Source organism: Sminthopsis crassicaudata, chromosome 3 (assembly GCF_048593235.1).
Source record: "Sminthopsis crassicaudata isolate SCR6 chromosome 3, ASM4859323v1, whole genome shotgun sequence".
In the NCBI taxonomy this organism is placed as follows: Eukaryota; Metazoa; Chordata; class Mammalia; order Dasyuromorphia; family Dasyuridae; genus Sminthopsis; species Sminthopsis crassicaudata.
In genome coordinates, this window is record NC_133619.1 from 281,284,907 (window position 1) to 281,301,984 (window position 17,078).

Sequence of the window (17,078 nt, forward strand, 5' to 3'; positions counted from 1 at the left end):
GCAGAAAAAGCATTTGATAAAATCCAACATCCATTCCTACTAAAAACGCTTGAGAATATAGGAATAAATGGACTATTCCTTAAAATATTGAGGAGCATCTATTTAAAACCTTCAGTAAACATCATATGTAATGGCGATAAACTAGAACCTTTCCCTATAAGATCAGGAGTGAAACAAGGTTGCCCACTATCACCATTACTTTTCAATATAGTACTAGAAACTCTAGCCTCGGCAATAAGAGCCGAGAAAGAGATTCAAGGAATTAGAGTAGGAAATGAGGAAATCAAATTATCACTTTTCGCAGATGACATGATGGTATACTTAGAGAACCCCAAAGACTCTGCTAAAAAGCTATTAGAAATAATTCAGAATTTTAGCAAAGTTGCAGGATACAAAATAAATCCACATAAATCCTCAGCATTTTTATACATTACCAACACAATCCAACAGCAAGAGATACAAAGAGAAATTCCATTCAAAATAACGGTCAATAGTATAAAATATTTGGGAATATATCTACCAAAGGAGAGTCAGGAATTATATGAGCAAAATTACAAAACACTTGCCACAAAAATAAAGTCAGATTTAAATAATTGGAAAGACATTCAGTGCTCTTGGATAGGCCAAGCGAATATAATTAAGATGACAATACTCCCTAAATTAATCTATTTATTTAGTGTTATACCAATCAGACTTCCAAGAAACTATTTTAATAACCTACAAAAAATAACAGTAGAATTCATATGGAATAACAAAAGGTCGAGAATTTCAAGGGAATTAATGGAAAAAAAAAAATTAAGTGAAAGTGGTCTAGCTATACCTGATCTAGAACTGTATTATAAAGCAACAGTCACCAAAATCATTTGGTACTGGCTAAGAAATAGACTAGTTGATCAGTGGCATAAGTTAGATTCACAGGGCAAGATAGTGAATAAAAATAGCAATCTAGTGTTTCACAAACCCAAAGATCCCAAATGTTGGCATAAGAATTCATTATTTTACAAAAACTGCTGGGAAAACTGGAAATTAGTATGGCAGAAACTAGGCACGGACCCACATTTAACACTACATACTAAGATAAGATCAAAATGGGTCCAAGATTTAGGCATAACGAACGAAATCATAAATAAATTGGAGGAACATGGGATGGTTTACCTCTCAGACTAGTGGAGGAGGAAGGAGTTTGTGTCCAAGGGAGAACTAGAGACCATTATTGATCACACAATAGAAAATTTTGATTACGCCAAATTAAAAAGTTTCTGCACAAACAAAACTAATGCAAACAAGATTAGAAGGGAAGTAACAAATTGGGAAAACATTTTTACAGTTAAAGGTTCTGATAAAAGCCTCATCTCCAAAATATACAGAGAATTGACTTTAATTTATAAGAAATCAAGCCATTCTCCAATTGATAAATGGTCAAAGGATATGAACAGATAATTTTCAGGTGATGAAATTAAAACTATTTCCACTCATATGAAAGAGTGTTCCAAATCACTATTGATCAGAGAAATGCAAATTAAGACAACTCTGAGATATCATTACACACCTGTCAGATTGGCTAAGATGACAGGAACAAATAATGATGAATGTTGGAGGGGCTGTGGGAAAACTTTGTTGGTGGAGTTGTGAAAGAATCCAACCATTCTGGAGAGCAATCTGGAATTATGCCCAAAAAGTTATCAAAATGTGCATACCCTTTGACCCAGCAGTGCTACTACTGGGCTTATATCCCAAGGAACTACTAAAGAAGGGAAAGGGACCTGTTTATGCCAAAATGTTTGTGGCAGCCCTTTTTGTAGTGGCTAGAAACTGGAAAATGAATGGATGTCCATCCATTGGAGAATGGTTGGGTAAATTATGGTATATGAATGTTATGGAATGTTATTGTTCTGTAAGAAATGACCAACTGGAGGAATACAGAGAGGCTTGGAGAGACTTATATCAACTGATGCTGAGTGAAACGAATAGAACTAGGGGGTCATTAAACACTTCAACAATGATACTGTATGAGGATGTATTCTGATGGAAGTGGATATCTTCAACATAGAGAAGAGCTAATCCAATTCCAATTGATCAATGATGGACAGAATCAGCTGCACCCAGAAAAGGAACACTAGGAAATTAGTGTAAACTGAGAGCATTGTTTTTTTTGTTTTGTTTTGTTTTGTTTTATTTCTCTTCCCAGATTATTTTTACCTTGCGAATACAATCCTTCCTTTGCAACAACAACAACAAAATTCGTTTCTGCATATATATATTGTACCTAGGATATATTATAAGATATTTAATATGTATGGGAATGCCTGCCATTTAGGGGAGTGTGTAGAGGGAAGGAGGGGAAAAATTCGGAACAGAAGGGAGTACAAGGGATAATGGAAAAAAAAATTACCTATGCATATGTACTGTCAAAGAAAATGTTATATTTATAAAAATTAAAAAAAAAAAAAAAAAAAAACAGTTTTTTTGGCAGTCTGATTGGTATAGCACTAAATAAATAGATTAGTTTAGGGAGTATTGTCATCTTGATTATATTTGCTCGGCCTATCCAAGAGCACTTAATGTTGTTCTAATTATTTAAATCTGACTTTATTTTTGTGGCAAGTGTTTTGTAATTTTGCTCATATAATTCCTGACTCTCCTTTGGTAGATATATTCCCAAATATTTTATACTATCAACCGTTATTTTGAATGGAATTTCTCTTTGTATCTCTTGCTCTTAAATTGTGTTGGTAATGTATCAATGCTGAGGATTTCTGTGAATTTATTTTGTATCCTGCAACTTTGCTAAAGTTCTGAATAATTTCTAATAGCTTTTTAGCAGAGTTTTTGGGATTCTCCAAGTATACCATCATATCATCTGCAAAGAGTGATAGTTTGATTTTCTCATTCCCTACTCTAATTCCTTGAATCTCTTTTTTGGCTCTAATTGCCAAGGCTAGCGTTTTTGGTACAATAAGTCAAGACTTTCAATGATATGCTCAGTGAAGTTTTCTTTTGACCGGCTCCAAGGATAGTTCTTTTTTTGTTTTGTTTGTAGATTTTTTAAAATTTAATTTAATTTTATGTTTAATTCCACTCTTTCCCTGTTCTCTTCTCTTCCCTACCATTGAGAAGGGAAGAAATATAAAATCCATTACAAATATGAAATCATGAAAAACAAATATCTGTATTACCTGTGTTTATGGTAGGGGGAACATGAAAAAGGAAAAGGGGAAAATGTGCTTTAATCTACCTACTGAGCCATTAGCTTTCCATTTGGAGGTGAAAGCCCTTTTCATCATGAATCTTTTGGAATTATTTTTTGTGTCGATCACTTATTGATATTTCACAAATGATTAGCTTTATCTTGTTCTTACAGTAAATGGATAGTTTTTTTGCTTTTTGAGAATTATCCATTGCTGGAGCTTATCTGATAATATTAAATTAAAACTGGTTTGTATGGGCATTTTTAAAAAGGGAATTTCCAAATCACTTAAATTTCTAGTTTCCCAACCCAATGTATGTTCTTTAAGTATTACAGGAAAATTAACTCAACAATTAAATCAATATTGATTCCAGAAATAGATTTCTATTTGGCAAACACAAACTTGTCTTTCTGTCAAAAGTATGGTTTCAGATATTTGACACTCATTTTTCATTTTCTTTAATCACAAATCCTTCATTATTAAGGATTTCCACTGCTCTCAGTCTGGAAAACAGCTTGCTCTCAGAATGACTAGAACTAACATTAAAGCATGTCATGTGTGGGGATATGGAACAACCCTTTTACAGAATTTGTGTGTGCCTTACAATGGACATATGTAAGAAAGTAATAAAGAATAGAAAACTAATTTTTTTCCAGTTTGTTCAAGCAAGTTAATGGACTTCTGACTAACTAGAATATATACATTATATTTAAAGCAATATTGTTATTATCTTTAGTAACAATGATGTAAAGTACATTTCAGTCATTGTTAATATCATTGTAATATTAAGCATTAATTAAACACTGTGTTAATTAAATCTGGCTTGCTTTATTTTATTTAAATAAAAGTTTCATTATAAAAAACTAAAATTTTCTTATGACATTTTCTAAAAATATTGAATCCTTTTCACTTATTTATATTGCAGTTAGTATATAAGTTGTCAATATGCCCTATTTTTATTTTACAAAACACTTAAATATTATCTTCAAATTCATAGTTCAAAAGATGTGAATTATGAATTTCTCTTCAAACAAACCTCTAAATCTTATTATGAGTAACTCATTTATTTTTGTCTCAACTTATGTGTCTTTGATATAGGGAACTATCAATGAGTAAACTAAGGAATATACAAATAAATAACTAGTTATGTAACTAAAATCATTGTCTAGGATCCAAAGAAGTGTTAGCTGTCTAGTGAAGAGGCAATAGTTTCTTGTTCACTAGTGTGGAGTTTGTTGAGTTTAGTGGGCAAGGAAGCAAATCACATGACTAGAGTGAACCATTACTCACAATAATGTTACATTTCATTGGAGTTCCTAAAGCTAAAGGCTTAGATTTTCTAGAGTTTGATTTGTAGATGGGTGCATGGCAACTAGTGAGGATTCTGAAACACTGAAAGTTTATGTCACTGAAGCAATGCTATGCAAGTGCACTACAATGGGACTTAAACTACTTCCTTTTTGATTCCAAGATCAGGTTTCTATCCAGGATAGTATGTCACCTTCTTGAATTTCCACTCATCCTTTTGACTTATGAAGTACTTTCCTTAAAAAAAAAAAAAAAAAAAAAAACAAAAAAACAAAACAAAACAAAACAAAACAAATCCTGAAATTGTACTGGACCTGAATTGGGATCCATATTCTTTCAGGTAACTATTTAATTTCTTTGAGCCTCAATTGCCATATCCATAAAATCAATCTAATAATTATTATACGTATGTGCTGGACAGGGAAGATAAGGAGATACTGAATGTTAAGAATGTCATAAATTGTAAAACACCATTTAAATGTAAATAATTTTTCTGTCATCTTCAATCATCCTAAATTTCCCTGTTAAGGCAGATATTATTCTTATTAGATAGAATGTGAAACTGAGGCACAGTAAGATTAAGTATCTTGTTAAGGTTATTAGCTAATTAGTAGAACTGGTATTAAAATATCTGATTCTTAATACAGTCCACTTTGCCTTCATGTTTCAGAATTAACTAAAGTACAGTTTACAGTAAAGTAATAATCAAGTAATATAATCTTTAGGATTTTTTTACATCCCAAATTTTATGAAATACTGACTTATATTGATAATTAGAAAAAAAAAAAAAACTATATAGCCCATGTGGGCTGAATTAGAGGTACAATGAATCAAGTGTTAGGCCTGGAGTCAGGAAGGACTGATTCCAAATTTAATCTCAGACATTTATTAATTTTGGGACTCTTAGCAAGACATTTAATTGTTTGCCTTAGTTTCCTATCTTTAAAATGAGTTGAAAAAGGGAATGGTAAACTACTTTATCTTTGCCAAGTGTCTTTGCCAAGAAAAAGCCAAATGGGATCATCAAGAGTTAGACACAACTGAAAGAATTGAGCAAAAATAACAACAATAATGACAACAACAACCAGTCCATTATTGGGACCAATATCCCTGCAACTCAGAGAGAAATTTGAAAGTAGTTACATTGATTTATAATAATTCCAGTCCAGCCATAGAAGTTGTTTTGTCTTGCTCAAGGAGATTTTATCATAATAAGAATCAGAGACTCCAAGCATTAAATTTAGAGAATATATACATTTGGAATAAAGTAAGCATTGTAACTGAGGATAAGAGAAGTTTATCTACAGCTGTTGTAATTTAATATCACATTTAGAGTTCTTAGTTTTGTCTCTAGGAAAAGAGGAAAAAACAAGAAACAAAAAAAAAAAGAAGAAGAAAATAAATCTTAAAGGTTTGGCTGCTGGCTGGATATCATTATTTTATATGATTCAATAAGCATTTAGTGCTTACACTGAATAGCTGGTAAAATAAATATAAACAGACAAAAAGATAGTTCCTGAATTCAAGAAAATTATATTCTAATGTGGGCAAAGAGGAAAAAACATAAAAGAAAACTCAAAAGGGGAAAGGAAGTTCCTATACAAGGGCTTGATAGAAAAAAAGTACAGATTGCATTCTAGAGAAAATTTCATAGACAAGACTGTCTTGGAAATCTTCTACCCTAACCTGCACCTAACCATAAAGGGAGACACTAAAAGGAGTCATACAATCAGATATTTACAATGTAAAAAAAAATAAAAATAAGAAGAAATTTCTAAAAAGAAGAGATTTTATGGGACATGGCAGACAAAGTTCAGAATACAACTGTATAATATAATTTTCTCATACTTCTCTCTGTATTGAGGATTTGTTTTCTTCTTTTAATAAATACTGCTGTTCTTCCTGTAGATCAATAAAAATCGATGAAAGTTTAATTCCTCTCTTTTGTGGCAGCAGCTAATATTATTCTCCTACATGTTTTGTCCATTTTCTTAAGCTGTTGGTAATTTCTGTTTTGGTCTCATATACACCATGACTGATCATATATGCTTTATAACATGTTTTGTATTGACTTACATAGAAAGGGATGGGATAAAAGAATTCAAGGAATAACTGGCCATATAAATGTCCTATATCTGAACTTCTATGTAAATAGCTAGGATTGTATCTTACCTTATCGTTATGCTATCATTTTATCTCATTCTTCATGGAATAATTCATTAACAAAAGACTAAAACCGCTGTTCAACAGCTAGATGGTACAGTGATTGGAGTTCTAGACAGGGAGTGAAGAAGATCTGAGTTCAAATTTGGACATAGACTGTGTCCTCATGGGCAAGTCATTGAACCATTTTTTGACTCAATTCCCTCATCTGTAAAATAAACTGCAAAAGAAAATATCAAATCATTCAACTATATTTGCCAGGAAAACCTTACATGGTGTCATGAAGTTAGACATTATTGAAAAAAATAAACAACAACAACAACAACAAATGTGCAAGGAAGTTAATTATTTTGGAATATAAGAGATCTTTCTGCCTTTGACTTCTTTAAAATATATGCTCAATAGAGAAATTTGGGGATCAAAAAAGTACAAAAATGTTAGTGATTTTTCAAATGTAATTCTAAATTACAACACTTACTGTTGAAATTTCATTAGTAACAAAGTTTTACACTGAATTCCACAATGAAATTCCAACTAGCTTGTAAATGGACACAATATTTGATGATGATACCATGTATTCAAATGAAGGAGACTTCATGAAACTAATGGTGGAGAATTCAATAATTTTTAGAAACAACAATATCACACAAAGTTTCTGGCAATTCTCTTTATTCACTTTCTACTTCGCAAATGGATTCCCTTAAAGTGCTGTGCAGGTATTTTTTTCCCCCATTCTCACTCAATTCAGTTTTATGTTGTAATGCAATTAGTTGTGACCTAGGGAGTTTAAACCATTTAACTTGTCTGTAAATCATTTAGGTGAAAAATTTAAAGGGTTTTAAATCCGGGGCTACCCATTAAGTAAAGTGTTTCTATATTGTGTCTATATAGTGCTCTGAAAATAAAAAACAAACAAACAAACAAAAATCTAGTGATATTTTATCCTCACAAAGTAAACATATAAGCTTTTTAAGAAATGTGTTGGTGACATGAAGATACAGACTTTCTATTTTTGTAAAATTTAGCTTTTTTTCCAAGATTTGTGTTCTTCAATCCAACTCACTTCCAGTTGATCAATGATGGACAGAGGTAGCTACACCCAGAGAAGAAACACTGGGAGGGGAATGAAAATTGTTAGCACTAATATCTGTCTGCCCAGGTTGCATGTACCTTCGGATTCTAATGTTTATTGTGCAACAAGAAAATGATATTCACACACATGTATTGTACCTAGACTATATTGTAACACATGTAAAATGTATGGTATTGCCTGTCGTCGGGGGGAGGGAATACAGGGAGGGGGGGTAATTTGGAAAAATGAATACAAAAATAAAAAAAAAAAAAAAAAAAAAAAAAAGATTTGTGTTCTTCAATAGTAATATAATTAATTTGGTCATTGATTCAATGAGCATGTATTAATTATAAATATTTAAATATCATGCTAGATACTGGAAAAATATCCCATGCTTTCAGGTGCTTGCATTTCACTGGGAGATATAACTTGTACACAAATAGGTAAATACAAAATATATTTTGTAGCAACAAAATACAAAATGATTTTCGGGAAGCTGGGGAAGAACTCCAAGATCTGAGCATTTGCTTCCATTTCCAAGGGTGTTCCCTAAGTGTAATAATTATAACATTATTCTACTAATAAGGTCACAAAGTCAACTGAATATAAATAGGATAAGGAGATACACAATTGTTCATATGAATAATGCTAGTTTTTTTTTTTGTTTGTTTTTGTTTTTTTTTTTTTTGTTTTGTTTTAATAGATGGATGGATGGTTGAGAAAAATAAATGTGAATTTCAATAAGGAAATTTGTAAATTCATTCCATGAGTATAATGTATGGAATCAGGAGGAAATGAGTAGACTGTCACTAGAGGTCTTCACAAATAGAGAGCATATTATTTTGGGGAAAGTTTTATAGGATACTTCCGGCCAAGATGGCAGAGAGGAGTCACAAAGCTGCTTGAGCTCCACATTTTCTCTCAGAATTTATTTCATGAAAAGCCTCAGAATTGACCAGAAAAACAAACAAACAAACAAACAACAACAACAAAAAAAAACCAACACAAATACTTGCCAACAGAAGACATCCTTGAAATTTGCCAGAAAAGGTCTGTTTTTCCTTGGGGGGAGGGGACAAACAGATAGGAATTGGGCTAAGGGCAAGCAGTGAGAACAGAGATAGGCAGCTCACACTGTGAAGACCAAACAGGGGAGGGGTTCCATCTCTGATGTTTCTGCAGAACGACCTTTACCCAGTGTGGATATTCTGTCTTGGCTGCCTGCAAGCCAGGATCAGCAGAGAAGCTGTAAACACAGGAGATAAAGACTAAAAGCTCCAAAAGGCTAGTGTCTCTTGGGACCTGGCCACCCCCACTCAGAATGACTCAGTGCCTTCTTGGAGTCTCAGAGCCTCAGAGCCTCAGAGCACAGCCTCAGTCCAGCCATTGCTGTCCTGTTAGTGTCTCACTGCTGTCTCCCAAAGTCTGTAGAGGAAGCCCAGTAACACTATCCAGCCCCATCCTCCCTGCCTCCCCCCAAAGCAGATCATTTGTTTTCCTTATTACTTTGTTTTCTTGATTCTTTTTTGACAAAATGAACAAAAAATTTAAAAGGACTCTAACCTTTGACAGCTTCTATATGGATAGAGAGCAGACATTAAACCTTGAGGAGACTAGAAACAGATTGTCTCCAGAGGAATCCCCAAAGTGGAATATGATCTGCTCCTGAATACATAAAACACTCATTCAAGAAATAAAAAAGCTCTCACAAGAGAGCTAGAAGAAAAATGGGAAAAGGAAAGAGAATCATGGCAAGAGAGCCTGGAGAAGTCATCCCATTCATTCAAAGATAGAGTGGATAAAGAAATCAAATCATTGAGAAACAAAATTAGTGAATTGGAAAAGGTAAACAACTCCAAAGAAAACAGAATTAGTGAGTTGGAAAAAGAAAAAAGCTCTCTAAAAAATAAAATTGGCAAAATGGAAAAAAAAATTCCATAGAACAACAACAATAACAACAAAAAAAAAACCCTTAAAAACTCAATTGGACAATTAAAAAAAAGATATAAAAAAAGTGAGTGAAGAAAATACATCATTGAAAATCAGAATCAAACAAAAAAAAATTGAATGACTCAAGGAGACACCAAGAATCAGTCAAGCAAAACCAGAAAGGAGCAGCTAGGTGGCCCAGTGGATAGAGCACCAGCCTTGAATTCAAGAGGACCCAAGTTCAAATCTAATCTCAGACACTTAACACTTCCTAGTTGTGTGACCCTGGGCAAGTCAATTAACCCCAGCCTCAGGGAAAAAAAAAAGCAAAACCAGAAAAATGAAACAATTGAAAAGAATGTCAAGTACTTTCTTGGGAAGACAAGACACCTGGAAAATAAATCCAGGAGAGACAGTCTGAGAATAATAGGACTCCATGAAAAATATGAGGAAAAAAAGAGCCTGGAAAATATTTTCGAGGAAATTATCAAAGAGAACTGCCCAGACATTTTAGAAATAGTGGGTAAAATAGACATTGAAAAAATTCATCGATCAATTACTGAAAGGAACCCTAAAATCAAAACACCAAGAAATATAGTGGCCAAGTTCAAGAACTATCAGACAAAGGAAAACATATTGCAAACTGATAGAAAAAAATCAATTCAGATATGGAGGAGCCATAATAAGGATTACCCAAGATCTAGCAGCATCCACATTAAAGTATCAAAGGGCCTGGAATATGATATTCCAAAAGGCTAAGGAACTTGGTATACAGCTAAGAATAACTTACCCGGCAAAAATGAGCATCTTTTTTCCAAGGAAGAAGATGGAAATTTAACAAAATAAATAAATTCCATCTATTCTTGATGAAAAAACTGGATCTAAACAAAAACTTTGATCTCCAAATAAAGAAATCAAGAGATTTTTAAAAAGGTAAAAAGAAATCTTGAGAACTATGTTTCTGTCATAAAGATATGTAGAGAACACATGTATAATTTGTCCTAGAAACCAGAGGTGGAAAGGAAATTATATCATAAAAAGGGTAAAGTGGTGGCACTACATCTCATGAAGAGGTAAAGGTAACCTATTATGTCTGAGAGAAAGAATGGAGGGGGATAAACATAGTGTGTATCATATTCTCAGTAGAATTGGCTTAAAGAGAAAAATATAGACATATTTGATTTATGGTGAAACTCCTTCCACTTTATTGAAAAGTGGGAGGGGAAAAGTGAAAAGGGAAGGAGTAAGCTAAGAGGAAGGGAATACAGAAATTGTGAGAAAAAGGGGTAAAATAGGGGGGAGGAACTCTAAGGTGGAGGAGGGATACTAAAAAGAGAGGACTGTGAGAAGCAAGTGGTGCTCACAAGTTTAATACTGGGGAGAAGTTAAGGGGGAAGTGTTAGGATTACTAGGTGCTAACTCAGTTGTCTAATTTAGCATGGTACTTAACAATTCTCTAGCTCAGTGTTGACAACTTTAATTCAAACCTTTAAAGGAATTCACAATTTTAAAGAACCTAGCTCATTGGTTGTAAGTAGTTCCCACAAGTCCCTGGAGTACCCACAAGCCCATTCTCTGGGAGGATAAGAGGAGACACCATTGAGTGGGCAGAGCAGTCTGGAAGAAGGCAATCTGGAAGAAGGCAGTCTGGAAGCAGTTTGGATTGGGTCAAGGACAAGACTTCCAAGGAGAACTTTAGGGAAGCTGGAGGAGATTAAGAGTCAGGATTCAGAAAGAGGAGGATTCGAGATTCTACCTTCATGCTCACTGGAGGCTTTGGATTCAGAGGGAGCTAGAGATTGCAGCTAGATGGAGAGATTCTGACAGGAAAAGATTCAAGACTTTGAAAGACACAATACAGAACTAAAGCCAAGGCTGCCTCCCCAGAAGTCCCCAAGAGATCTCCTCCCAGAGAACTATCACAATCTAGAGAGACAACAGGACTTTACAGGGAAGGAAAGGAGAAAAGCATAAGCAGGGGTTAACATGATGGCAAGGAATACAGAATTAGTCATTTTAACTATAAATGTGAATGGGGCAAACTCCCCCATAAAGAGAAAGCAGTTAGCAGACTGGATTAAAAACCAGAATCCTACAAAATGTTGTTTATAGGAAACACACGTGAAACACGGTGATAAATATAGAATAAAGGTAAAACCTACTATGGAGTAGAATCTACTATGCTTCAGGAGAAGCAAAAAAAAAAAAAAAAAAAAAAAGCAGGGGTAGCCATCCTCATCTCAGGTCAAGCAAAAGCAAAAATTGATCTAATTAAAAGAGATAAGGAAGGCACTATACCAAGTGGTGCAGCATCTACATTCTTAAAGGAGAAATTAAGAGAGCTGCAAGAAGAAATAGTAAAACTATAATAGTGGGAGATCTCAACTTTGCACTCTCAGAATTAGATAAATCAAACCACAAAATAAATAAGAAAGAAGTCAAAGAGGTAAATAGAATACTAGAAAATGATATGATAGATCTGTAGAGAAAACTAAATGGAGACAGAAAGTAGTAGACTTTCTTCTCAGCAGTTCATGGAACTATATAAAAATTGACCATATATTAGGACATAAAAAACCTAAAAATCAAATTCAGTAAGAGAGAAATAGTAAATGCATCCTTTTCACACCATGATAAAATGAAAATTACATTCAATAAAAAGCCAGGGGAAAATAGACCAAAAAATAATTGGAAACTAAATAATCTCATAATAAAGAATTATTGGGTGAAACAGCAAATCATAGACATAATTAATAACTTCATCCAAGAAAATGACAATAATGAGACATCATACCAAAATGTGTGAGATACAGCCAAAGCAATAATAAGGGAAAGTTTTATAACTCTAGAGGTCTACTTGCATAAAATAGAGAAAGAGAAGGCCAATGAATTAGACTTACAACTAAAAATGTTAGAAAAGGAACAAATTAAAACCCCCCAGACTAACATGAAACTTGAAATTCTAAAAATAAAAGGAGAGATTAATAAAATTGAAAGTAAAAAAAAAAAAACAAAAAACTATTGAATTAATTAATGAAACTAAGAGTTGGTTCTATGAAAAAACAAAATAGGCAAACCCTTAATAAATCTGATTTTAAAAAGGAAAGAGGAAAATCAAATTGTTAGTCTTAAAAAAGAAAAGGGAAAACTCCCCACTAATTAAGAGGGAATTAGAACAATAATTAGGAGTTACTTTGCCCAACTTTATGCAAATAAATTGATAACTTAAATGAAATGGAAGAATATCTTCAAAAATATAGCCTGCCTAGATTAACAGAGGAAGAAGTAAATAGTCTAAATAGTCCCATTTCAGAAAAAAAGAAATAGAACAATCTATTATCCAAATCCCCAAGAAAAAGTCCCCAGGACCAGATGGATTTACATGTGAATTCTACCAAACATTTAAAGAACAATTAACTCCAATGCTATATAAACTATTTGAAAAAAATAGGGAATGAAGGAGTCCTACCAAATTCCTTTTATGACACAGACATGGTACTGATACCTAAACCAGGTAGGTTGAAAACAGAGAAAGAAAATTATAGACCAATCTCCCTAATGAATATTGATGCTAAAATCTTAAATAAAACATTAGCATAAAGACTACAGAAAATCATCCCCAGAATAATACAATTTGACCAAGTGGGATTTATACCAGGAATGCAGGGCTGGTTCAATATTAGGAAAACTATTAGCATAATCGACTATATCAATAACGAAATTAACATAAAACATATGATTATCTCAATAGATGCAGAAAAAGCAATTGACAAAATATAACATCCATTCCTACTAAAAACACTTGAGAATATAGGAATAAATGGACTATTCCTTAAAATAATCAGGTGCATATATTTAAAACCTTCAGTAAATATCATATGTAATGGCGATAAACTGAAACCTTTCCCAGTAAGATCAGGAGTGAAACAAGGCTGCCCACTATCACCATTACTATTCAATATTTTACTGGAAACACTAGCCTCGGCAATAAGAGCTGAGAAAGAGATTCAAGGAATTAGAGTAGGTAATGCGGAAATCAAACTGTCACTCTTTGCAAATGACATGATGGTATACTTGAGAACCCCAAAGATTCTGCCAAAAAGCTATTAGAAATAATTCAGAACTTAAGCAAATTTATAGGATGCAAAATAAATCCACATAAATCCTCAACATTTTTATACATCACCAACAAAATGCAACAGCAAGAGATACAAAGAGAAATTCCATTTAAAACAACTGTTTATAGTATAAAATATTTGGGAATCTACCAAAGGAAAGTCAGGAATTATATGAGCAAAATTGCAAAACACTGGCTACAAAAATAAAGTCAGATTACATAATTGGAAAAATATTAAGTGCTCTTGGATAGGACGAGCGAATATAATAAAGATGACAATACTCCCAAAATAAATCTATTTATTTACTGCTATACCAATCAGGCTTCCAAGAAACTGTTTTAATTACCTAGAAAAAATAACAGCAAAATTCATATGGAGGAAAAAATGTCAAGAATTTCAAGGGAAGTAATGAAAAAAAAAATCAAATGAAGATGGCCTAGCTGTACCTGATCTAAAACTATATTTAAAATCAGCAGTCACCAAAAACATTTGGTATTGGCTAAGAAATTAACTAGTTGATCAGTGGAATAGGTTAGGTTCACAAGACAAAATAGGGAATAACTATAGAAATCTAGTGTTTGACAAACCCAAAGATCCTAACTTTTGGGATAAGAATTCATTATTTGACAAAAACTACAGGGAAAACTGGAAATTAGTATGGCAGAAAGTAGGCATGGACCCACACTTAACACTACATACCAAGATAAGATCAAAATGGCTCGATGATTTAGGCATAAAGAACAAGATCATAAATAAATTAGAGGAACATAGGATAGTTTACTTCTCAGACTTATGGAGTAGGAAGGAATTTGTTCCAAAGGAGAACTAGAGATCATTATTGATCACAAAATAGAAAATGTTGATTATACCAAATTAAATAGCTTTTGTACAAACAAAACTAATGCAAACAAGATTAGAAGGGAAGTAACAAATTGGGAAAACATTTTTACAGTTAAAGGTTCTGATAAAGGCCTCATCTCCAAAATATACAGAGAATTGACTCTAATTTATAAGAAATCAAGCCATTCTCCAAATGATAAATGATTAAAGGATATGAACAGACAATTTTTAGATGATGAAATTGAAACTATTTCCACTCATATGAAAGAGTGTTCCAAATCACTATTGATCAGAGAAATGCAAATTGACAACTCTGAGATACCACTACACACCTGTCAGATTGGCTAAAATGAGAGGAACAAATAATGATAAATGTTGGAAGGGATGTGGGAAAACTGGGACACTGATGAATTGTTAATGGAGTTGTGAAAGAATGCAACCATTCTGGAGAACATTCTGGAATTATGCCCCAAAAGTTATCAAACTGTGCATACTCTTTGATCCAGCATTGCTACTACTATAGAAATACTAAAGAAGAGAAAAGGACCTGAATGTGCCAAAATGTTTGTGGCTGCCCTTTTTGTAGTGGCTAGAAACTGGACAATGAATGGATGTCCATCCATTGGATAATGGTTGGGTAAAATATGTTATATGAATGTTATGGAATATTATTGTTCTGTCAGAAATGACCAGCAGAATGAATACAGAGAGGCTTGGAGAGACATGAATTGATGCTGAGTGAAATGAGCAGAACCAGGAGATCATTATACACTTCAACAATGATACTGTATGAGGATGTATTCTGATGGAAGTGGATATCTTCAGCAAAGGGAAGATCTAATTCAGATCAAATTGATTAATGATGGAGAGAATCAGCTATACCCAGAGAAGGAACACTAGGAAATGAGTGTAAACTGTTTGCATTTTTGTTTCTCTTCTTGGGTTATTTTTACCTTCTGAATCCGATTCTTCCTGTGGGGGGAAAAAAATCAGTTCTGCACACATATATTGTATCCAGGATACACTATCACATATTTAACGTGTTTGAGAATGCCTGCCATGTAGGTGAGGGAGTGGAGGAAAGGAGCGGAAAATTCAACACAGGAGTGCAAGTCTTGGAAAAAATTAACAATGCATATATACTGTCAAAAACAAGTTATTATAATTTTTTTTTTAAATTGGTAAAAAGTCTTAAAAATACTTTTATAAAAGATTCTTCTTTCAATATGAATTTGATAATTCAACCTTCAAAGATTTAGTAGTCTAGTAAGTAATTGGGTTTATTCAAACTGTGCTTCAAAGTGTGAAAAGTAACTACATTGGACTTGGTGAAGTTAAAAGTCCATTTTATAAGACAACTGCAGTAGTGGGTAACCTGTATAATAGGCCTACTTAGAGTGCAAATGCAGTATTTCAGTATCTATTCCCAAATACAAGTCCCTTCCCTGTTTCCTCCACTGACTGTGTTTATAGCCAGAGTACATCCTAACTGGAGCATCTAATCCCTTCCACTGTGTATTACCACCTCTGATTACATCATTATATCTTCCTTTATATTCACCTAATTTGAATGTAGTTCAAATCTTAACCTAATTTCCTATTGACTGAGTATTGGGTAACAGCCTTTCTGGAGAGTCTAATTCCTTGAAGTTACTCTCTGCCTCTAATACATCATTACATCTTCCCCCAAAGCAGTGTGGGTCCCTACCCATGATTCTATTTTCCCTCCATCTGATTGCATTTTCCCTCCATTAATTTTTGTTTCCTTCCTCTACATTTATCTAACTTCCATTTCTTAGATTTCTGAATTAAGTCTCATAATACAGTGGATATTAAATTCTCATCCAATATTCATAGTAGTGAATATAATACAATTTGTTCCCTTAAAATTTGCTTATTTTTCTAATTTGATCTATAGCCTTTTTATTTTAATAATATTTCAATTTTCAAAATACATGCAAAGACAATTTTCTACATTCACCTTTGCAAAATCTTGTGTTCCAGATTTTCCTACTACTACTCCCTATTCCTTCCTTCCCAAGATAGCAAGCAATCCAGTATCAGCTAAATATGTCCAATTCTTGTAAATACATTTCCATATTCATCATTTGCACACACACATAAAAATCATTGATCTATATTCAAATGAAAATAATCAAATCAAATATTAATCCAACACTTACAATATGGAAGTACTTTTGCTAGGTGCTAGGGATACATATATGAAAAACTTATATTCTAGTGTATCAATTAATAAGTATTTAAAAATTTATTTTCTTTTTGAACATCACTCATTACTTCTTATTTTTCTTTAACTCTGAAGAACATTGTTCTAACTAGCAGTCATTGATTCTTCCTCAACTATTGAAATAGCTTTCTAATTGATCTTTGCCCTTAAATTTCTTCCCACTCCAATCCAGGTTTCATATAGCCACCAAAGTGACTTTTCTATAGCACAAA